The sequence below is a fragment of the Poromitra crassiceps genome, assembly GCF_964638095.1.
Source record: "Poromitra crassiceps genome assembly, chromosome: 3".
Lineage (NCBI taxonomy): Eukaryota > Metazoa > Chordata > Actinopteri > Beryciformes > Melamphaidae > Poromitra > Poromitra crassiceps.
In genome coordinates, this window is record NC_139625.1 from 91,841,240 (window position 1) to 91,867,127 (window position 25,888).

General features: G+C 43.7%; 1 pseudogene across 1 annotated transcript; it reads left to right on the plus strand.

The window, feature by feature from the left end:
• The first annotated feature begins 1,023 nt into the window (after window positions 1–1,023).
• LOC310773359 (SAM and SH3 domain-containing protein 1-like) lies at window positions 1,024–23,164 on the plus strand (annotated as a pseudogene). The gene is made up of 13 exons: window positions 1,024–1,089; window positions 1,854–1,986; window positions 5,669–6,090; window positions 7,573–7,647; window positions 7,750–7,893; window positions 8,559–8,691; window positions 9,067–9,236; window positions 10,809–11,016; window positions 11,461–11,611; window positions 14,377–14,508; window positions 17,090–17,844; window positions 18,311–18,442; window positions 23,060–23,164. The product of its transcript is annotated as an SAM and SH3 domain-containing protein 1-like (transcript).
• The last annotated feature ends 2,724 nt before the right edge of the window (window positions 23,165–25,888 follow it).

Below are 25,888 nucleotides of genomic sequence, written 5' to 3' on the forward strand. Positions count from 1 at the left end.
CACCAGTCGACTTCGGCGGGTGCCTGCCCCTCTGGTGCCAGCCGCTATTCCCGGGGTCCCAGCTGCTCCTACACCAACGGCGGCTGAGAGTGGGGGGGGCATCCAACCTGATGGAGCGTTGGGGCCACGGACCCGTAGGCCACCTCAGGCTCCAGAGCTGCCAGGGCCTCAGGGGCCCTTCCAACAGCCAGTTCCCATTCCCCCTCTGCCGGGCCCCGAACCTCAGGAAGCAGAGGGTAGACCAGCACGGGCTCGAGTCCGCCCTGCACAGTTCCGGGACTTTGTGACAGAGTTCTATGCCTAACCTTTTCTTTGAAACACATGCTAGTATAGTAATGGGACTGTTGCCTTAGCTTATGTTGTTTTCAGCTAAGTGTTGCCCTGGTTCTTTGATCTTTGAAGGGGGGGGGGAAATGTTATGTATTGAATGTGGCAGTTAAGGGGGGTTTTACGTCACAACAGTAAAAGGGGTTTTACGTCAACTGCAACTGCTTTACGTGTGAATGGGTTGTCAGTACGTGTGGCATACGGAAGTAAACAGTTGGCTGAAAGATTGACACGGTGTGGAACTCGCTTCTTCACAGTGTGTTATAGGAACACAATACACGTGTGGGCTTTCCATTCAACATAACGTGACATTTTCTAATTTTCAACCATAATTTGAAGTGAACGTCGCAAGCCTCTTGTCCACCGCATGAAGAGCCCCTTCTAGCTCAAGTGTCACATGCAGAGGATGTAGCGCAGGCGCTTGCATGTCATCGCTGTGGTTTGTGCATATTTATATTGAGCAACGTGTGGTTTCTGTTGCAGCTTCTACAGCATGGACACACTACTCATATCATATACTACAGCACGGACACACTACTTGCGTACTCATTATAATTGCATGAAACGGCACCGGGGGCGTCTGGGTAGTGTCGAGGTAAAAGCACTCGCCCACCACTGCAGGAGACCCGGGTTCAATCCCGGCTTGGTCAGACGTTCCTACAGACACAATTGGCCGTGTCTGCGGGTGGGAAGCCGATGGGGATATGGGGTCCTGGTCGCTGCACTAGTGCCTTCACTAGTGCCACATGCTACGTCCTGCCGGTGAAACTCCTCACTGTCAGGTGAAAAGAAGCGGCTGGCGACTGCACATGTATCGGAGGAGGCATGTGCTAGTGTACGACTCTCTGCCCAGATCGGCATCGGATTTGGATTAAGCTGCGTTCACACCGACCTATTAAAGTTTTTCGCTGGCATCGAGTTTACATACAGAGTCAATGCAAACGAGCGATTGAGCGTATATTCGCCCGGGAGAAAAATCGCTGGGTGTCCGAGCGACAGAGACAGAGCGATAGGGAGAAAATACGCTCGTCGCTCGAGATGAAATATCCCAACTCGAGCGAAAATACGCTGGCATCAGTCGCTCACTGTTCAATGCTGATTGGCTGCCGTGTGAGAGTGAGTCAAGGATCACACTGGCTTGGAACAAACCGCATTGACAGGCTGACAGCTGACATGAAGTGAAGTCTGTACTACCGGTATGGAGCTCGCATTAGGAGCACGCTGATAGGCTTAGCTTGTAAACATCTATGGTGGCTCGTAGTGGACAAACATCATGACATTGCGTAACGTTATAGCCCCCACATGTCCGTCAATTCGTGTGCCTGTTGATGAGCGATTTAAACAGAGCGACAGAGCGATTCCAAAGGGTTGAATCAAGCGACAGAGAGAAAAATAAACACAGCTTTATAAGGGTTTACAACTGCTTGGTTGTGAATATTGCTGTAGACTTCAATCATATTGTATTGTGACTGAATGATAAATAACTGTGTGATGAAATGAGCTGTGTCCTCCCTCTCTCTTCTCAGACTTGTGAGCTGTCAGACAACGAGCAGGAGGAACCCGTGACCTTCAGGAGACTCCACAAACTGGTCAGCTCCACCCGCAAGGTGAAGAAGAAGCTGATCAGAATCGATGAGTCGAAGAAGCCCGGATTAGAGGGTACGGAAAAAAACACCACATAAAAGACACAAATTGTCTCATGAAGTCCAAATGGTTTTGCCATTTGACTTTCTAGTTGTGTTGTATCATCGACCTGCATCATCGACCTCGTTCCTGGCCTTCCTGCTCTATTTAATGTCATGTTATGCTAAAAAAAACATTCGATAAGGGACCGTTCGTTATTTAGAAGGGGGGGGGGTCACTGGAGGCATTTGGTGTGTTTTTCCGGAAAAAAAAGCTGTGCCCCTTCCCTGATCAAAATATATTTTTCCTTGACCCTCCCCAAGTGATTTGAAAAATATGATTGACCCTCCCCAAACAATATTGTGGCGAGCTTGCGTGGAAGAATGCAGACTGACACAGAGATCTTACTTTTAACCACTCCTGCGCCTCATACACCACGTGACAGCAGGGGGTGCTATTTATTCCTCATCGGAATCATTCAACATTTGCAGAAACTCCGGCCAGAGGTGATCGAACACACTAACAGTCTCAGGGGGTCATCCCTATGTTCCCCGGGTCCTATGTTCCCCGGGTCCTATGTTCCCCGCTTTTCCCAAATGGTGTCCACCCGCTATGCCGACCACCCGCAATGCCGACCTTAGGTTTAGGCGTGGGGGTGGGAGAGGTTAGGTTTTGGGTTAGGGTCTGGGGGAGGTTAGGTTTAGGCGTGGGGGGAGGTTAGGTTTGGCGTGGGGGCTGGGAGAGGTTAGTGAAAAACGGGGAATATAGAACCCGGGGAACATAGAACCCGGGGAACATAGACATGATCCCAGTCTCAGTCGTGGTGGCTACATTGATAGTAAAACTAAACATTATCCTGGCCATACAAACATTGCCATTACCACATAATGCAATCAAAACATGAGCACAACATCACTAAACCACGTTTTTAACTGTAACAGTAACAAGCTTCCCACAAGAACATGAACTCCCATAATCCTTTGCGCTTCTTAGAGCAGAATTGTCACCAATCATAGCGAGCGCCTCCTCCGGTCGCTACATAATGCTATTTTCGCTTGTGAAACAATCTTCAGTCTGTGTATATCAATATTTGTGTTTAAATAGCAGTCAATGACTGATGGAAAAAAGTTTGCCGGTTCTATTATTGTGCGTAATTGCGCGGAGCCGCGGACTCTCCACTCTCTGTCCCCCCGCTCTCTCTCTCACTCCCTTGCGCATCAGACAGCAGACAGGCACAAAGGCACACATGTGAAATCTCCCAGCATGCATTGAGCTAATACATTTCGATAATAAATAGCATCCAAATTAGCCTAAATAGATAGAAAGGTAGATAGAAATAATGTGTAATGTTAACACAACATGCAATTGTAGAACATTTCAATATTGCACAAAATAAAATCTCGAAATGAAAACACAACCCTATGTGAAACATATATGTCATCCTGGTGGTATAAATATCCCTCGCAGACTTAACGTAATTTAGGAGATGAGTGACAGCCGTAACTCGGTTCTACTGTGACTTCCTAAGACTTGATGCATAGAGCCCATATATATTTTGTGATGCCATGTCTGTTTGTTTGCTCGACTTTGTTCCAGTGGGTTATTCGCGCTGGAAAGTTACTTCCATATTATCACCAGAAAAGCCAGATACTGTACACGCCTACTGTCTGGATAGGCCAAGCACAAAGATCGACAGATAGGACCGCCAAAGAGAAACAATGCACCGGGACATACCAAACAGTTTGGACAGGAGGGGTGTAAATGAAGCAACTCAGGAGTTGTTGAAGTCCGAAAAGCAAACATTACAACAACAAAAAAAAGTGTATATATTTTTATCGAATCAAAATTGTATACCCCTCCCTTGGACTCAAATTAAAGAGAGTGTACCCTCCCTCAGACTAAATTTAAAACAAGATGACCCTCCCCTATTTTCCTCCAGTGGACCCTTCCCTAAATAACGAACGGTCCCTAAATTGCATCAGTTTTTACGTCTGTGAATATTTTGCAGTAGATTCCCCGTGTTACCTCGGGCTTGGTCGGACGTTCATACAGGCATAATTGGCCGTGTCTGTGGGTGGGAAGCCGGAATGGTGGAAGGGTGTGTCTCGGTCGCTGCACTAGTGTGTGTGTGTGTGTGTGTCCGTCGGGGCCACCTGTTCGGGCGGAGGGGAACTGGGGGGGAATAGCGTGGCCTTCCACATGCTACGTGTGAAGGTGAAAAGAAGCAGATGGCGACTGCACATGTATCGGAGGAATCATGTGCTACTCTGCCCAGCTCGGCAGAGGGGGCGGAGCAATGACCGCGACCCCCTAGCAGGGAATTGGCCAAGTACAATTTGGGAGAAAAGAAGGGGGGAGGAGTCAAAATATCAGTGATTGTGCTGATCTAAGGCTACATCTTCATTACTGCGTATGTAAGAATGCCACAGTTAAAGCCTTCCCAGTCTACACTACAGCAGGCTCTGAGCAGTCTGCACTACAGCAGGCTCTGAGTAGTCTGCACTACAGCAGGCTCTGAGCAGTCTACACTACAGCAGGCTCTGAGCAGTCTGCACTACAGCAGGCTCTGAGCAGTCTGCACTACAGCAGGCTCTGAGCAGTCTACACTACAGCAGGCTCTGAGCAGTCTACACTACAGCAGGCTCTGAGCAGTCTACACTACAGCAGGCTCTGAGCAGTCTACACTACAGCAGGCTCTGAGCAGTCTACAGTACAGCAGGCTCTGAGCAGTCTACACTACAGCAGGCTCTGAGCAGTCTGCACTACAGCAGGCTCTGAGCAGTCTACACTACAGCAGGCTCTGAGCAGTCTGCACTACAGCAGGCTCTGAGCAGTCTACACTACAGCAGGCTCTGAGCAGTCTACACTACAGCAGGCTCTGAGCAGTCTGCACTACAGCAGGCTCTGAGCAGTCTCCGTCCATATTAGCTCATGCGAGACGCCCGCTACGTGACGCTTCACATACACTGGGCATGCCTCAATGTGTAGTACTGGAGTCCACAATGAGAGGGCAGCAACTATGCCTATGGTCAAGGCAAAGAAGAAGAAGAAGAAGGCGACGTCATTTAGCAAACTATCAGAAAACAGCTTTACCTTTATGATCTTTTAATAATGTTAGTAGATACCCGTAACTGTATAGATCCCCGTTATGAGGTCAGTTTATCAAAATAACGCCTATTTCGAAATGGGATTTTTGAGGACAGGGGGTTAATTGGTTTGGTTTGGTTACCAGCCTTCATGAAGCCATACTGGTCGAACTCTATTTACAGACTGGCTGATACTTGGTGCTGAATTTCAATCTTGAAATTTGACCATTTTCATGCCAAGTAAGTTTTCAGTGTTTCGCCCAGAATGTTATTCTTTGCAGGGTAGACTAGAAACAGCATTAAGCGCCATGGGACAAGGACAACTGAAATTAATTCCAATTAAATTGTTTTCAGTAGATTATAAGGTCCATAAAGCAGGGTGACCCACCGCAGCTGTTCAGTGTTAGGGGAAACTCTGTAGAGTATTACCTTTACATGAACAAAACATCATTGAACAATTAAATTAATTCATCAAATGTGCAAAGTAAAAAAAAAAATGATCACAGGTTTTACAGACCTAGTCTAACCCTATTTGTAACGAAATCTAACATGAGAGGCTTGTGTTGCATTTTACGTTGTTCTCTTTTATTTTATTTTATTCCATGTTGACTCTTATCCTCTTTCTCCCCTAGAGGGCGTGAGTCTAGACGGGCCTCCCTCTGCGGACGCCAGCCCCTTCCTGTACTCGGGTGTGCAGAAGAAGCCATGCGCGGCGTGTCCGGTGGACTCGCTGGCCTCGGCTCTGCGGGAGCAGCTGACCTACGACAGGGACTCGGACAGCCTGACCACCTCGCCCTCCTCCAGCAGCCTGGACACCTGCAGCAGCCAGAAGATCTTCAGGGCCTTCAGCAAGGCCAGCTGCAGCCCCGCCCACCTGCGGGAGAGAGGCCTGGAGGGAGAGGCGCGGGAGGCGGGCGTAGGCAGCGCCTCTTCCCTGTCTGAGACGGAGGGCTGCAATGAAGAGGAGCTCAGCATCGCCCGCTCAGACATCGCCCGCTCAGTGACCGAAGGAGAGCTGCGGCGCCGGGCGCTCAACCCGCTCAGCCACCATGGGGTGAGTTCAGAGAAGACTTTGTTGGATGCTTGTTTCTGAGTGTTGCTACCTGGTCCTCCTGAGCTACATCCAGGGTGGGAATTTCCTCATTTTAGGGCCAAGGCCATTTGGCCTTCGGCATCGAGGCAGAAGGCCACATGCCAGAGCACAAAGCTCATTGCTGCGTCTCTATTGAAATCGTGAAGAATGATTTTTCTGAAATGCGCGTTAAAGCAGCTACGAGCATGATTTTCGATTGTTATTAAACAGTCTAAATTGAATATCGATGCCTCACATCTTACCTCTAATAGTAGACGAGACCAACGCCGAGTAGTCTCACTTGAACGCCGAGTGAATCGGCCAGTGTTGTCTTGATGATTATAGGCTGTGTGAGGGCCAGGCAGATCAGGAAGTGAAATGAAACGATTTGCAGCCACTTCGGCCATAACCACAAAATTACTTTAAAACAAACTGTTAGAATATAACGAGAGATGTTCGCGAGAGCAGAAAGTAGCGAGGAAAGCTGTTTTGGGTCTGTTGCTACGGCCGTAAACCGTTTCGCTCTGCCTAGCAACGGTTTACAGCTGCCGTAAACCGTTCCGCTCTGCCTAGCAACAGACCTAAAACAAGAAGAACGGCTTTCGTTATATTCTAACAGTTTGTTTGAAAGTAATTTTGTGGTTATGGCCGAAGTGGCTGCCGCAAATCGTTTCATTTCACTTCCTGATCTGCCCGGCCCGCACACAGACTCTATAATCATCAAGACAACACTGGCCGATTCACTCAGCGTTGGTCTCATATACTTTTAGAGGTAAGATGTTTTCGATATTAAATTTAGACTGTTTAATAACAATCGATCTTGCTCGTAGCTGCTTTAAAATGAGACAATGACACATCCTTTGCATAGGGCAGACTACATTAAACTGAGAGCACTGATGATTTTAAAGCAACTGACAGTAGCAGGGCACAGCTGCCAAGGGTGAAACTTATATCTCAGGGCATCACAGCCAGTGGGAGGGACAGCGGCAGCCATGGCCTCCGTGAAATTCCTACCTGGGCTACATCACAGCTGTACATCAAAAGACAGCCTCTAATATCTCTTTTAAGCATGAAATGTGGAAATTACAACCTCCGTCCTCAGGACATGCTGCAATGTTCTGTTCCAAAAGTCCGAACTGAACTAGGGAAGAAAGCTTGTGGGTTTTGTCCACCCACTGCATGGAACAATCTACAGTCTGAACTTAAACTTCATAGCTTAGTAACCCTGAATGCTTTTAAAGCTATGGTGAAGTCTATCTGTGTGCAAATGTTTATTCTGATCATTTTAATGTTATTCAAATCTACGTGTTTATGTGTTTTAAACTTTGTGTTGCTGCTGTTCTTGTCCAGGTCTCCCTTGTAAAATAGATATTTGATCTCAATGGGACAAGCTTGGTTTAAATAAAGGCTAAATAAAATAAAATCACACTTTTTCGAAATGCCCTGATTTGATCTTTTTCACAGAGAACCTGCAGCTTCGGAGGATTTGATCTGACCAACCGCTCACTGCGCTCAGGCAACTGTGCCTGTGATATCACTGTACGTAGTCATTCTTGTTACTGAATTTCTGTCGACTGAATCAAATCAAAATAAATGAGAACGTTTTTGTTGGCATGTTTGCCGCTTCTGTTCATAAATTAGAAGAAAGATGGAGACTGCGGCGTGAGAGAGGCTGTTAAGTCTCCCCCAACATCTCGCATTTCTCTGGGCAAAAAGGTCAAGTCTGTGAGAGACACCATGAGGAAACGGATCTCCAAGAGATACCACAGCTCGCTGTCTGAACAGGTGTGTTTACAAATCGCACTGTGTATTCACTACATACCGAGTCTTCTGTCACCCTGTTTCTATTTATTGAACGCAGTGCTCAGACATGAAAAACAGCAGTAACAATGAATGTATTATTACTGATATAAACATTAGCCAATCTGTGCTACTGTTATAGAGAGCCAAAGTGAACGTCACTTCCTGCTTCAGCACTGTACCAGAGATTTTCATCCACCATTTATTTTCCCATAGACATTTCATAAACTGCTTATAAAAATACTTTTACTTGTTCAAACCAAACGGTTCAGATATATTTAGAAACAGGAGAGACCGCATAACATTTAACTCGGACCAAAACGTTTAAAAACATTGCGGAATTAAAGAAAAAACAATTTCCTTGAGTGAAATGTTCTATGGTCTCTCCCGATTCTAAATATAGCTGAACCGTTTGGTTTGACCAAATACAACTATTTTTACAAGCATTTTACGAAATGTCTATGGGGAAATAAATGGCGGATGAAAATCTCTGGTACAGTGCTGAAGCAGGAATTGACGTTCACTTTGGCTCTATAATTAACATTAGCCAATCTGTATCACTGTTAGAAACATGAGCCAATCTGCGCTACTGTTGTAAACTGTGTGCAACGTGAAGGTGGTAAGCATCTTCTCCCCCCTCTGTCTCATAGTCGAGTCCAGACCGCATCTCCAGCTGCCCTCACTCGCCTCACACAGACTCCAACTCTTTGGAAAAAAACAAACTGAAGCCAGGAGGCTCTGTGGAGAGTCTGAGGAGCTCCCTGAGTGGACAAAGCTCCATGAGTGTGTGTGTGTGTGTGTGTGTGTGTGTGTGTGTGTGTGTGTGTGTGTGTGTGTGTGTGTGTGTGTGTGTGTGTGTGTGTGTGTGTGTGTGTGTGTGTGTGTGTGTGTGTGTGTTGCAAGAAACTGACGGTGTTTTGTTTCAACCTGGCCTTGAAGCACTGACTGGGTGGGGTTTAACACCAGATTGACGTTCCAACCACAGAAAAGTATTAACATCAACATTGAGATAGTCTAAACTTTATGCTCTGTCTGTGTGGCAAGCCACGACCATCTGGCAGATTAAAAGAAATTGTGACAAATATTTTGCGAATACGAATTGACCCATGGTGTCTCGAGGCCTTGAAGCAGCGCATTCTTCTTCTGTGGTTTGTGCAGGCGGTCAGACGGTGGGGACCACCGACTCCTCCAACAGCAACAGAGAGAGCGTGAAGTCAGAGGACGGGGAGGAGGACGAGCTGCCGTACCGCGGGCCGTTCTGCGGACGCGCTCTGGTTCACACCGACTTCACTCCCAGTCCCTACGACACCGATTCCCTCAAACTGAAGGTATGGCCAATGAAACACACGATGCACATGTCACATGACTCCCTCAAACTGAAGGTATGGCCAATGGAACGCGATGCACACGTCACATGACTCCCTCAAACTGAAGGTATGGCCAATGAATCGCGATGCACACGTCACACCTTCTGGGGTTACATTAAGGGAGGGATGGGGAGCCAGCAGGAGCTCCAGAACACACAATCTGGGCTCCTGGCTGTGCCCAAGCCAGGATGAATTTAGTGTAAAATTATAACTTTTTAAAATCGGATGTTATTTATTTGCACAAAATACAGTATAAGTGTTGATTGATTGATTGATTGATTGATTGATTGATTGATTGTTTTTTTACTTCTGTGTTTGTGTGTTTGGTATCTGTACATACAATTTAAAAAAGGAAGCAGAGCATTGTGCAGGACAGGATAGAGGCCAGAATCTCAGTAAAAATTGTTACTTTAACCCCTGGGCCTTTAATTAAACTAATAATCTGTGACATTTTTATGTAAAACCATTTCCATTTTGCCACTCTATTGCTAATTGATAAAACACAATAGTGATCCAACCTATAGCCGGTTCACAAAAGCTTTTCCATTGGCTGCTTTAAACATCCAGTGTCTGTTAGCATGAGCAGTGATAGCCACCAAAAGAGCGCCACCTACCGAAACTCAAAAGAAAATCCAAGGAAAAAGACGTGAAAGTTCCACCCTCACTGTTTGATTGACAGGTGATCTGTGCCGTAACACCACAGCAATGAGTATTTAGCACCACATATGTTGCTATAATGTCATTTATTACTGCTTTAAGTTCATTTTACACTGATTTTATATTATTCAGTATTCACAGTCACATTGAACACCAGGGGCCGGTTGCACCAACTGGTCTTAACTATGCCTTGTCGTAACTCCTACGTCGGTCTTAGTTAAGAGTCTTTAGAGTGGACTTACGCCTGTTGCACCAACAGGGCTTACGTCTAGTCTTAACTACGCCGGTCGTAGCGATGCGCGTCCATGTGAAAGCATGGGAATGCCCACTGGAATGCGGCACGCGACCTGTTTAGAAGAGTGTGCTGACGTCAAATGACGCTCTGCTGATGGGTAATCGGCTGTAGTGTGGCTAATGTTAGCGGCTAACTATTACTGTTACCGTTACTTTAAATGGCAGTAAAACGCCACTGAATGACCAAATTGATTTAACTTTTAACCATTTCGATATCCACTTTCCATACGGACCCCCAGCATTGGTCAGTTGTTTATAACATGACTATATTTATAACGTTTATAACGTGCTCCGGTTTCCAGTTTATAACTCGGGTCTGAATACAACCAGAGTGCTGAAGGGTTGTGGCTATTGCGCAACACACAGGTGAAAACCGTCTATACTGCACCTTACGCCTGCTCTGGACTAGGCGTAATATTTACGGCTGGTCTTAGTGAGAAAAAGACCAACTTAGCTTAAGACCAGTCGTAAGACCAGTTGGTGCAACTGGCCCTGACCATATCTAGTGTGTCATACTGTCGGTCATCCTGTCATCATTAGATCAGATTAGATTATTTAATGATCACCGGTCTTATTCTGCAGAATGGAGATGTCATTGACATCATCAGCAAGCCTCCGATGGGAACGTGGATGGGCCTGCTGAATGGTAAAGTCGGCACCTTCCAAGTTCATCTACGTGGACGTCCTGAACGAGCAGGAGGTGAAGCCCAAAAAGACCCGCAGAAGGAGGAAGGCCCGGCAACCCAAGCCCACCTCTGTCGAGGAGCTCCTGGATCGCATCAACCTCAAAGTAATGAACCCATCAGATCATCCAAATCTGTCAGACATCGAGGTGGAGATAGGAGCACATTAGACACGCAATTGTTCCCTGGGAGGAATTTATGACAGGAAAAACTAGAAGGCACTCAATAGCCTTTCTACAAAGTTTTGCGGTGTTACGTGAATCCGTTTGGAATTTAGGCGGATTTTTGTGATTGGCCACGCCCCCTTTTGGACAGTGGCCATGGAAGGTTACTCAGTTCTTCTTTGGGCCATGAATAAGCTTTCTACAAAGTTGTGTGGTTATGTGAATCCAGAGCAATCTAGTAAGATTGCTCTTACTAGAGCAATCTTAGACAGATTTACACAGGGATTTGAAAAGATCCAAAATGTGGATCATCAAATAAATGTCCACCACTAACGACACCTTCTTCCTTCCCTGTTTGCCTTCCCCCACCTCTCTCTCCACACACAGGAGCATCTTCCCACCTTCCTGTTTAATGGCTACGAGGATCTGGACACCTTCAAGCTGCTGGAGGAGGAGGACCTGGACGAGCTGAACATCAGAGAGCCTCAGCACAGAGCTGTGCTGCTCACGGCCGTCGAGCTGCTGCAGGAGTACGATGGTGGGTCAAGCCAGGCGGTCAAACCTGAGCACGTCTGACTGCTAACAGACATATAATGACTCAGAAAGACACTTATATCTCAGACACAACTCAAACATTACAGACACACATGAGCACATACATTAGAAAGACGCTAATACACTGAGACACAACTCAACATTACAGACAAACATGAACAAATACATTTAAAGTGTGCCATTCACATCCGCTGAGTTAAATTATGCATGCTTCACATATTCCAGAGGTTCAGGACGATTTATGGGCATGTACGGATACGGATGCAAAGAGTATCATCTCCTACACACAAACCAGCTACTTTTACTGCGTCAACTGAGAAGAATTCTGATATTTGGCCCTTTGGCAAAACCTAAGTTTCCAATGGCCGTATTCCAGTGTATTAACCTATGGAAAAGTATTGTAAGTAAGTACACAATGTACGGTGTCGTTACGGTTTTAATGAAGGCATTTAAATAATGTGACACGTTCTAAATACATCATGTATTAAGGAGATCATCAAATACCTACACAGTAATATGTGTATTTTTAATACACTGGAATAAGGCTGATGCAACCAAATCCAGTTCATCAATCTTTTAGTGTTCATATAAATGGGTGTCTAAGCATTATTACACAAGGAGACCAGACAGATCAAAAATAGGAAAAAATGGCTTAGACCCCAGAGGGTTAAACTCAACCCACTTTACACACACACACACACACACACACACACACACACATACACATACACAATACACAATACACAATACACATACACATACACACACACACACACACACACACGCATTATTACACAAGGAGACCAGACAGATCAAAAATAGGAAAAAATGGCTTAGACCCCAGAGGGTTAAACTCAACCCACTTTACACACACACACACACACACACACACACACACACACACACACACACACACACATACACATACACAATACACAATACACATACACATACACACACACACACACACACACACACACTCACTCGTATGTATTACTTACCTGTGAGGACCTTCATTAACTATGCTCACTCCCTAACCTCGAAACTTAACCCTTACGCCAAACTAAACCTAATCCTAACTGCAGTCTTAAACCTAAACCCAAGTCCAAACCCTAGGCTAGCTCCTTATCGAGCGCCGCAGGAATGAGTCCGGAAGTATACTTCTGGGTTTGTAAATGGGGTTTAGAATAGGGATTTCACTTTAATGCATAAAATAAGGTCTGTGGTTAACAAAGGTTTATGGGAACGCGGATTTGGGTTCAGTAGGATAATCTTCACAAACGTGAATAACTTTTATGACTGTACATTTTGTTAACGTGTTTTTTATAAAACGCTTCAAAAGGCATAAAAATGATTAACGTTTATCCTGCTGAACCAAAATTCGCTTTCCCATAAACTTTTGTCCCCGATGAACCAAAATGGTGGCGATTTCTGGTTAAGCCTACAAAAATACGTCATGAGTTTCTTTACCTGGTTAAATAAAGGATATTGATTGATTGATTGATCCCTGCAGTACTCTATAGAAGTGAGAACCAGCGAAATGTCCTCACTTTGGAATGGTTTCTGTCTCTTTCTATCGGTGTAACTGTGAGGACATTGAATCCTCGTACGTGTAGAAATACAGGAAGACACACAGGTGTAACTGTGAGGACATTGAATCCTCATACGTGTAGAAATACAGGAAGACACACAGGTGTAACTGTGAGGACATTGAATCCTCGTACGTGTAGAAATACAGGAAGACACACAGGTGTAACTGTGAGGACATTGAATCCTCGTACGTGTAGAAATACAGGAAGACACACAGGTGTAACTGTGAGGACATTGAATCCTCGTCCGTGTAGAAATACAGGAAGACACACAGGTGTAACTGTGAGGACATTGAATCCTCGTACGTGTAGAAATACAGGAAGACACACAGGTGTAACTGTGAGGACATTGAATCCTCGTACGTGTAGAAATACAGGAAGACACACAGGTGTAACTGTGAGGACATTGAATCCTCGTACGTGTAGAAATACAGGAAGACACACAGGTGTAACTGTGAGGACATTGAATCCTCGTACATGTAGAAATACAGGAAGACACACAGGTGTAACTGTGAGGACATTGAATCCTCGTACGTGTAGAAATACAGGAAGACACACAGGTGTAACTGTGAGGACATTGAATCCTCGTACGTGTAGAAATACAGGAAGACACACAGGTGTAACTGTGAGGACATTGAATCCTCGTACGTGTAGAAATACAGGAAGACACACACACAGGTGTAACTGTGAGGACGTTGAATCCTCGTACGTGTAGAAATACAGGAAGACACACAGGTGTAACTGTGAGGACATTGAATCCTCGTACGTGTAGAAATACAGGAAGACACACAGGTGTAACTGTGAGGACATTGAATCCTCGTACGTGTAGAAATACAGGAAGACACACAGGTGTAACTGTGAGGACATTGAATCCTCATACGTGTAGAAATACAGGAAGACACACAGGTGTAACTGTGAGGACATTGAATCCTCATACGTGTAGAAATACAGGAAGACACACAGGTGTAACTGTGAGGACATTGAATCCTCGTACGTGTAGAAATACAGGAAGACACACAGGTGTAACTGTGAGGACATTGAATCCTCATACGTGTAGAAATACAGGAAGACACACAGATGCTGCTTTACTGTAGCAGGTCTACCCTTGGATCTCTGAAAGTGACTGTGGGCCCTCTGTTGGTGGTGTTGTGCTCTGCAGGCAGCAGCGACCCGGAGCGAGGCAGTCAGTCCGGAGGCTCCCAGGAGAAGCTGCTCCTGGACAGGCTCGGCCTGCCGGGGGACTCCCCGCGCGACTCGGGCTGCTACGAGAGCACCGAGAACCTGGAGAACGGTAATGACAGTCTGAGTCGACTGTGACCACTGCCCCCATCCCTCACTAGGAAGACTGCCGTGGTCTTCCACACTTCTTCTCCATGCTTGGGCATTCCAGACCGCCAGTTTTCATGCTCTTATTTTGGAAAGACTCTGCCCTCGCCTCATTTGCCTACGATGCTCACTTCCCCCCCTCCCCCCCTAGCATTTTATTCTTTCATACTGTCATACTTGATTCTGTTTCCGCATCATTGAATCAAACAATGTTCTTATGATCTCTACTCTCACATCTGTTTCAATGTTCTTATGATCTCTACTCTCACATCTGTTTCAATGTTCTTATGATCTCTACTCCCACATCTGTTTCAATGTTCTTATGATCTCTATCTGTTTCAATGCATTTGAGAGCTGCCATGCCACTGCCTTTCTTTACCAGAATTACCTTTTCTCAATAGAGAGCCAAAGTGAACGTCACTTCCTGCTTCAGCACTGCACCAGAGATTTTCATCCGCCCTTTATTTTCCCATAGACATTTTGTAAAATGCTTGTAAAAATAGTTTTACTTCGGCAAACCAAACGGTTCAGCTATATTTAGAATCGAGAGAGAACATAGAACATTTCACTCGGACCAAAACTTAAAAATAGAACATCGAAAAAACATTTTCTTTAAATCCGCAATTTTTTTTACATTTTGATCCCAGTGAAATGTTAGGTGGTCTCTCCTGTTTCTAAATATATCTGAACCGTTTGGTTTGACGAAGTAAAACTATTTTTTATAAGCATTTTACGAAATGTCTATGGAAAAATAAATGGCGGATGAAAATCTCTGGTACAGTGCTGAAGCAGGAAGTGACGTTCCATTTTGGCCCTCTATAGCGTTGAAAAGAAAAAACATAGAAAGTACAATCTTCTCTATCTTTATTATTGAGGCACTAAAGAGCTTACTTGCATCACGCAGACCAGTCGTCTCTAAAGCGGTGGTTCTCAAAGTGGGGTCCGGGGACCCCCACGGGTCCTGAGGGCTTTCCAGGGGGTCGCCAGCAAAAAGGGGGGTACATTATTTAATATTTTCACTATAATACCATCCATAAGTAACACAATGACAGAATCTATGACTATTTCAGTCATGTGTTTCAAACACTTTTTGTAATAAAACATCTAAAAGAAAAAGTCTTATCAGATGGGGGACCCTGGGACAAAATCGTATAAATGGGGGTCCGTGTCTAATCTGTGTCAGTTTAGGGGTCCTGACATGAAACAGTTTGAGAAGCACTGCTCTAAAGGTCTTTCTCAGAAACCTGTACAATGTCTATGTCGAGCCGCTTGTAGGTCTACTCACAAATAGATCTGGCCTTGTGAGGCGACTCGTGTGGTGGTTTTTGCGTTTTGCTGAAAATGGTGACTGTTGTGTGACAACAAGAGTTTAAAAAAAGAAAAAAGTGTTTCCACTCTAGTTTTAAATAGTTTGAAAAACAATAATTTCCCGTAATTGCAGTACATATTTACTGTGAATGCTTGCTTTTACTCATAACTATATCCTTTTTATTGTGGTTATTTGGTTTGGTTAAGTCTTTAGAGGACAGTGAGTTGTGCCGACTGTATATTGAAGGCTCTTGTAAATGTCTAAGCTGATGTGGGGAGAGGATGATGTCAGAGTAGCCTATTTTCCACACTTGTACAGTATATTTCTCTCAAGATTTTGCTGTTTTTGCGTGTATATTTTTCTAGTTCAGTATAATATATTGTTGCACAATATTTTATCATGTGCCTGAATACTGCATTATGCAGAGTAATAAAAAAAAACCCTAATTGGTATAATTATACTTGTTTAAAATGTGGCATTTTTTTTTATCATTGTAAATGCACTGAAATGCATACTGAGGAAAACCTCGAAAAGAGTAGAACAAAGTTTGCTCTGATCAATTCAATAAACAGTTTGTGTGACGTAACTAAAGGTCAAAGTTCAACTAACCATATCTACAACAGTCTGGCCAGTTCTGAAGTGTGCTACTGTCATGGTTGAGCGTGAGGAATAAACGGCTCAATGCTTCACCAGACTGGACTGCTTGCTTCTTTCCTTTCCATTCACATGTTTTTCACACTTTAGTTTTTTTTCCAATATTTTATTTAAATTTTTCTCTGAACAATTATTTTTCATACATCTTTCTTGGACGTCCTTCCACACTGGCTATATACTCTTTCCCAACACTGGCCACACCCCTGCTGCTTTCTTTCTTTCTTATAAGGGCAACACATCCAATGCATGTGCAGTTAAAGGAACACTTCACCCAAAAAATAAAATGACATCATCATCTACTCTCCAGCCCCCATGCAAGTTGAAACACAGGTGAAGTTTGTCCATATAACAGACTACACAAGGAGGTTTCCAGCACAACTGGAGAGAAAACAACCAGTCGTCATTGACTTCAGTTGAGTAAGTTGTGCTGGCAACCTCCCTCTGTTATGTATGGACACATTTCACCTGTGTTTCAACGAGCATGAGGGTGAGCAGATGATGACAGCATTTTCATTTTTGGGTGAACTGCCACTTTAACTGAAATCTGCATGATCTGCACACACGCTGCACTTGTTTATTTCAGGGAGGGACAAAAAGACGCCTTCGTCCATGAGCAGGTCCTCGTCCGGCTGCGAGTCGGGCCACCTCCCGTAACCCGAGTACCCCGCCCTCCCCCTGACCTCCCCCTGCCCTACTAAGACCTTTCAAAAGAGTGTCCCAGGAGGCCTGCCTGCTATCCCACCATCGCTAAGACCCCCTAAGAACAGTCCAGCGAGCGCTCACCATGCCTGTGAAGCCAGGGCTCGGAGCAGGAGCTGCGTGGAGCTAACGGCTTTTAATGCAGGACCAGAGCTGCTGAGAAGATGCTTCTCCCTGATAGGAGTCCAGAACAGAGAACTCCTCAGCCCCAAAGACCCGAATCTGACACCCAGACAGCCAGAGGCCATGTTTCCACCCTCCCAACCTCTGAGCGCATCATGTGGTGTTGTGCACATCAATTCAGACATGGATAAACGGGCGGAGACATCTGCACGCACACACCTGAACCCGCCCCCCACAGTCCCAGCAAAAAGACCAGATCATCCCGGAGGAGCTGCACCCCCTTCCTCGTCAAACCCATGCAGAGAGCCATTACCCACAGAAAGCGCCTGCATGCACACCTACATGGACCCAGAGGAGAACAGGAGTCCATCCATTTCGGCCAATTCTGAAGCCCGTCGGCTGCGGTTGAAGGGAAAGAAGAAAATGTTCATGACCTCGGTGAACCTGGAGGCCCTGCTGGAGGAAAGACTCCAGCTGCAGGGTATCGATCTGACAATGGAACCCTTTTCTGACAAGGTATTGGCTTCAAATTAGAGTACGCTGTTACTTCACAGATCAGTGCTGCTGTTGGATTCATACATTTTTCAGGGATTTTTCCATTTGGAAAAAAAACAAACATTTTCAAAATGATTTACTAAATTTTACCATTGATTATCAGAGGGTTTCATGGTCCCAAAAGTCATAAAACTTCTACCAATGAAGGATCCTTCAGCTGCAGTGAAAACATGAATGATGAGGTTACTTTGTAGGTGTAATGGATATCAAATTTATTTACACCTACCACATATTTACACTGTAAATGCATATGATGTAAATTACTTGGAACATTGCTATTATGATTTAGTATTTGACCAAGTTCATATATCAAAAGGTTCCTTCCAATGGAAATCTCAACTTTAGGAAACATCTCTGAGACGATCATTTAATAATACTGACCGATCCATTTAGATTGTGATTTACACATAACTGGATCCTTTTGCAGTACGGTCGATATGGAATCCCTCAGTCTGTGGTTCAGATGTTCTCCGCTAAGCTGAACTGGTCTGCAAGGGAGACTGCCTCTGCCATGGACCTGCTCAGACTCCAGCAGCTCCGCAAGCAGCAGCGCTTGGCAGTGAGTAGCCATTCATGGAAGGAACTCTTCAATCTGTCTTTAAAAGGGACAGCTCACCCTAAAATCCAAAATACATATTTCCCCCCTCACCTGTAGTGCTATTTATCCATCTAGATTGTTTGGTGTTAGTTGTCTAGCTTTTGGAGATCTCAGGTGTAGAGATGTCTGCCTTCTCTCCAACACATTGGAACTGGATAACACTTGGCTTGTGGTGCTCAAAGCGCCAAAAAATGCAATGGAGAAACTCAACAGCCTTTTCAGAAATCATGACCTAGTTACTCAAGATAATCCACAGACTTGTGTTGTGAGCAGTTTTATGGAGGAACTATTTTTGACCAAACTACACCTGATAGCTAGCTGCTGCTCTGCAGCTGCTAGTTTCATGTGGGAACTAGTTAGCAGCAGTGTTGGGCAAGTTACTTTCAACATGTAATATACTACATATTACTAGTTACTTTCATTTGAAAGTAATAAGTTACTTTACAATATTACTTTCCATGTAGAGTAACTCGTTACTTATTACACTACTTTTGCATTACCAAAACAACAGCAGCAGCAGAATGACATCGCCGCCCCGGAACCATCCCGAAAAATAATTTCAGCCGCCTTGAATTCAGTGTAAACAATCCAAAATTCTAAATGTTATTCTTTTCCTTTGTTATTCTCATCTATAGTGGTTATTTGCATAAAAACACACAGTTTGATTTGGAAATGATTGTATCTACTGTATGTGCTTTGATTTAAAAAAATAACTAAATGTGTAACTTGAGTTACTTGACAAAGTAACTGGTATAATATTACTGAAATCCTATAAGTACTAAGTTATATTACTGCGTTACTGCTAAAAGTAATATATTACATGTAATATGTTACTTTTGTAATGAGTTACCCCCAACACTGGTTAGCAGCTAGTGGGTGTAGTTCGGTCGAGAGACAATAGTTCCTACATGAAACTGCTCACAACAAGGTCTGTGGATTATCTTGAGTCATGATTTCTGGAAAGAGACACTGCTGTTGAGTTTATCAAATGTATTTTTTTGGCACTTTGAGCACCACAAGCCGGGTGCCATCCAGTTCCATTGTATTGGAGAGAAGGCAGACATCTCTACGGCTGATATCTCCAAAACCCAGACAGCTATCTCAAAACAATCTAGATGGATGAATAGCACAGGTGAGAGGAAAAATATGTATTTTGGATTTTAGGGTGAGCTGTTTCTTTCTCATTCATGTCACAGATATGAAACTGTCTTTAAGGCTTCTCATTCTAAGTTAAGTTAGTTAAGTTAAGTTCTCCCACCTTTCCCACAGGTGCCAATAAAAGGTTTGACCAAGGCCTGTCAACGGACAAAATGGCAGGATCCCGTTGAGAACATGTGATGGCAGATTTTTGCGTCTTGCATCTCTAAATAGAAGCAGAGGCAAACGAAAGATATTTGACATGGGGTGCGTTCGGAAATAGCTGCTCCGAGCGCCAGAGCGCACACTGGACCATTCGTAAATTGGGAGCGCCGTTGTAATGTAGCATAGATCCGCGCTGTCGTTTTATTTCAGTGTGGAACATCAGAGGGGATTTACGAACGCACCCATGGACTTCATGAAGTGTAAGTGTATATTACTGTATATTTTGTCTCTTTTGTCTACTCTACTCACTTATTTTTTGAATATTTTTTGTCTATTTGTTTTAATAATAATAATAAGTGATAACTTGGATTTATAGAGCGCCTTTCAAGGAACCCAAGGATGCTTTACAATAAGTGACACAAGATGACAAATAAAAACAACATAGAGAAGAGAGGCCAAACTGGCTTTGTTTTCTTCTTTCCTTCTTGTTTATGTTGTATTGTGTGCTTTGTACAGATTGTTATTAGCTTTTCTGAGGTAGAATAAGTCCTTCTAGGCTTTCCTGTCTCTACCTGCATATTATTTTCTTGTTTGTATTTTGTTTTTAATCCATTTCTGTTTTTATAGTGTGCAAATAAATAAAACAAAACAAAAATGTTACTGGCTTTTCTAGAATAATGGTTACTGCAATTGACAGCAAGCTTTCATGTCACCAAAATCAATACTCCCAGACAAAGTATTACAACCTTGTCCCTGAACTGAGGTTGCCTGTAAATTCTGTACATGCAAGCACAGAAACATGGGAGAATACTGGATAGCATTTAATGCAGTTGATGCAATACAATTATGAGCAATAAAGACAAACTACAGTTAGGAGAATTGCAGATTTTGGGAACCCCCGGGTTTCCTGTTATACATGTTCAAATATAAGAGACTATTTATACTATGGCTTGGCTGAATACTTGATGGTCATTATTTAATGAGCAATGTGCATCCATAGTCTGTGTTAGCATAGTAGACTTATACCTTTTGTCTACTTGCGCAGCGGGTTCATAAAGTTCATATATATCGCACATAGACGGTTGTCTTTCTTTAGCTTTAAAGAATCCTTAAAGCACCCAGAGGGTGCTTTAAGGGGATCATGTCTATGTTCCCCGGGTTCTATGTTCCCCGGGTTCTATATTCCCCGTTTTTCACTAAGAGGGTTCTATGTTCCCCAGGTTCTATGTTCCCCGCTTTTCACTAAGAGGGTTCTATGTTCCCCAGGTTCTATGTTCCCCGCTTTTCACTAAGAGGGTTCTATGTTCCCCGCTTTTCACTAAGAGGGTTCTATGTTCGCCTCTATGTTCCCCGCTATGTTCCCGGGTCCGATGTTTCCCCCGAAATGCCTTCGGTGACAATCGGCTTATACCCAAATCACTAAATGAACTAGCCTAATATAAACTATACACGTTTTAATGAGTGCAACACAAATTAACTTAAATACTTCAACTTACATGTCTCAGGGACGGATCCACACAGTAACCAAAAGTTATCAGTCTCTGTCTCTGAACCGCGGACAGCAGACGCTCTCCTCCCTCCTCTCCCCGTCTGCTCCGCGCGTCCGCTCCAAAACTCTGACGCTCACCAGACAGCTATTTTCTGAACGTCAGAAATGTAGGCTACTCTCCTCACAAATAAATGTTTCAAGTCGTAAAATTGTGTTGGTTTTCTTGTTTTATAGTCTCATAATGAAGTAGGCTATAGGCCTATAATAGCCAAATATTAATAATTGTAGTAGGCTAGCCTAGTAACAACAACAACAACAACAATAATATGCTGATGATAATAATAATGATAATAATAGGCTAATAATCATCATCATCATCATCATCATCATACTAGGCTAATTATTTTCTGTTGTAATGGCTTCTGACATTGTTTTGTTTTGTTTTGGTTTAAATCTGTTTGACCTGAATGTTACACGCCTATATACTGTATTAAAAAATATATATACTATATATTTATATTATTAGGCTAATAAAACCCCCCAAGACAGTATTTCAACAAATTAAATATCACACACAAAAAACTATTTTCAAAATAGAAATGTCGATCTTCTGAAAAGTTATGTTCATGCCTGCACTCAATACTTGGTCGGGAATAATTTTGCTTTAATTACTGCCTAAAGAAATAACTTGTCCATGTTATTTCCACGATATTCTAATTTTATGAGCTGCACCTGTAGGTTCGCCAACATAGCCTACATGCCCGCAACAGTGGGGCTTACAAGCATTAACACATGTAAGAGGAGAAAAATACTATTTTTTAGAATAATAATGTTTATAACATGACATAAAGTCAACAAACCACAAGAACAACAAAAACATAGCCTTATAAAACGATTACATTTCTGACACACAAAGATCAGCACCACGGATAGCCAGATCGGCCGATTCACTCCATTAACGGGAGCTGTCCGCCACCATGGTGCTGAAATCAAATCAATCGATGCTGGGAAAATCGATCACCCACAGTTTAATCATTTCTGACACACAAAGATCAGCATCACGGATAGCCACGGATAGTGGCAGAGCAGACACGGGAACTGAAAGAGGTGGGAATACTACTGTAATAATAATTGTAGTATTATTATTTAAATTTTTGTTATGAATAATTATAATAATAATAATAATAATGACAATAATAATAAAACTTCAATTAATAGCCCCGGATTTTATTTGCTTCGGCCTATAGGCTGTTTAGGATTTAAGAACTGCATCTATTGGGTGTTGTTTTATTCCTTGATTGATAAATAATTGATCAGGAGAGTTTCGAAATAATAATGATTGTTAATAATAATAATAATAATAATAATAATAATAATAATAATAATAATAATAATAGTACAAATGCAATTAATAGCCACGGATTATATTTGCTTCATTCAATCACTGAATAAATTCGCATCCGCCTAGCCAGCGGTAAGGCCGCCCGAAAGGCCTAACAGCCTAGAGGCAGGCTTGCTTTAGGAACGGCATCTAGGCTATTTGGTGTTTAATTCCTTGCTTGAGCACAAAATTATTGTTCAGGAAAGTTTGGAAATAATAATGCTTATTATTGTTGTTGTTGTTGTTGTTGTGATAAATTAAATTGTATAAAAAGATCTAGGCTAAAGAACGAATAGTAGGCTAGCCGCGGCAGCCTATTAATATTAAAGAAAATAAAAAGGTAGCCTACTAAATAAATTCAGTTTTTATTGGAGGTCTTATTAAGTTGTTTGCATAACTCTTCTAGGTGTTCGAGCACATCGTGGAAAACCATGCACAGTTTGATGATGACCCTGTCAGCCGCGCTGATGGATCAACCTCCTTGACAGCTTCGAGTTCTGCTTTTGGTTGAAAACCTTCCAAGCCATCTTCTCTTACTCGGATGTTGTCTTTGATATTCTCCAAAACAAACATTTCGATATGCAGTTTTCCCTCGCCAGATTGGATGAGCTTCACAGATCAATCGAAAAGGAAAAAGATAAGTTTGAGGTCTATGGAGAGACCGAGGCTTTGGTTGGCCCTCCGCGCATCCGTGGAGCTGGAGACGTTTGCGCACGGTACAGAGCGGTCCACTGCAGCGTAATCGACAGCCTTCTAAACCAGATCTCCAGCAGCTTCACTGATCACAATCCTGCCGCTGATGTGTGTGTGTGTGTGTGACTGTGTGCGCGCAGTTTATTTATTTATTTCAAATCAATCCCTGAGTCATTTGATTTCATCCTGGCGCCCGGGCTTAGCTCATTATGTCTCATTTGATGATTATTATTGTTATTTTGAGATGGTATTGTCATAGGACGCAAGCGAATTAAGTGGTAGCCTAATTCACTTTTTTTCCACGATGGGGGGGGGGGGGGGGGGGGGGGGGTTGTCATGCGGGCGGGTCAGAGGGCCCAGGTGTGAGAGGCAGGGTTCGCTACTGACTGTATGTGGTTTTCAGAGGGCATTGTGAACTGCTGTGAGCTCATCCTCCCGTAGCCTACTTCATTATGAGACTATAAAACAAGAAAACCAACACCATTTTACGACTTGAAACATTTATTTGTGAGGAGAGTAGCCTACATTTCTAACGTTCAGAAAATAGCTGTCTGGTGAGCGTCAGAGTTTTGGAGCGGACGCGCGGAGCAGACGGGGAGAGGAGGGAGGAGAGCGTCTGCTGTCCGCGGTTCAGAGACAGAGACTGATAACTTTTGGTTACTGTGTGGATGCGTCCCTGAGACATGTAAGTTGAAGTATTTAAGTTAATTTGTGTTGCACTCATTAAAACGTGTATAGTTTATATTAGGCTAGTTCATTTAGTGATTTGGGTATAAGCCGATCGTCACCGAAGGCATTTCGGGGGAAACATCGGACCCGGGAACATAGCGGGGAACATAGAGGGGAACATAGAACCCTCTTAGTGAAAAGCGGGGAACATAGAGCCCTTTTTCTGAAAGCGGGGAACATAGAACCCTTTTTCTGAAAAACGGGGAACATAGAACCTGGGGAACAAAGAACCCTTTTGCTGAAAAACGGGGAATATAGAACCCGGGGAATATAGAACCCGGGGAACATAGGGATGACCCCGCTTTGAGGATTGTCTCTTTCAGTCCTATTCCGTGCATGCAACAAAGCATCCTCTCTTCCCAGAGTTCATACTCCTCTGCGTTCCCGTCGAACGTGGGCCACTTGCTCTTGTGCCTCGCCATGGCTTCTTTTTGTTTGTAGCTTTCGGTAGCTTAGCTTAGCTCTTGTTGTTAGCTTCTCTCGGTTCTCCCGATGCTAAACTAGCTCAACACTTGGCTAACTAGCTACTCCTATGCTACTGCGCGTGCGTCGAACTTTTGAATGTTTCGGCGTAGCCTGGGCCCATAACCTGTTAGCATAGTAGACTTATACCTTTTGTCTACTTGCGCAGCGGGTTCATAAAGTTCATATATATCGCACATAGACGGTTGTCTTTCTTTAGCCAGATCGGCGTGGTTTATTTTGGCGGAACAAATCACTGCTGCTGCTCTCGCTCCAGAGTCAGTCAGCCAAGAGAAAGGGGGGCGAGAGTCGCCTCCTCATATAACCTGCATGACATCACAGTCATGCGACAGTGGTATGGGCAGTGCCCAGCATAACAGCGTCACCTCCTGGATAAAGTGAGTAGTCGCAGCTACTCACATTAACAAATGGTACATACAGTAACACACAAGTCATACAATATACATATCTCTATATGTCATATGTTAACACTCCCACTTATGAATTTATGTGCTTACTGTATATCTGTTCATATTTAAACTACAAACAAAAAAAAATGGTACAGTCAAATGTGGACTCTTCAACACATTTTACACACCAAACATGACCCCTGCAAACTTTCTCAGTTTCAGCTTGGAAACAGGCTTGGTCATCACATCTGCAACCATTTCATCCGTGGGACAATAAACTAATGACATCTTTTCTTCCCTTATGGTAGACCTAATGAAGTGGTATTTAATATCCACGTGCTTACACCTTTGCCTACACATGGGGTTTCTCACTAGTGCAATTGTCCCCTGGTTGTCCTCGTTAACAACTGTTTTCTTATATTCATAGGCATCCATACCTCCTAGCAGTTGCTCCAAATAAATACACTCCTGTATAGTTAGAGCTAGAGCCATATATTCGGCTTCGCATGTCGACAGTGCTACTGTAGGTTGTTTCTTGCTTCTCCAAGAGACTAGTGAGCTCTCTTTAGCCATGCTCACACAATACCCTGTCGTACTGCGTCTATCACTTGTATCTGCAGCCCAGTCGGCGTCACTATACGCTTGCAGGCCTAGTTTCTCGCTGCTCTTTCTAAAGCAGAGATGTTTGTCTGAAGTACCCCTGAGATAACGTAAAAACATGTTTTACTGTACCCCAATGCTCATCTGTAGGTCCAGCAAAATGCTGCGATAACTTGCTTACTACAAAACATAGGTCTGGACGTGTACAGGTTGTCAAATAAAGAAGGCTGCCTACAGCCTCTCTGTACTTCCTCACATCCACCATTTTAGGTGCATCTTCGGTGTAGTCTAACTTTTGGTCACAGGGTGTTTCTCTGACCCTACACTCCTGCATATCAAAA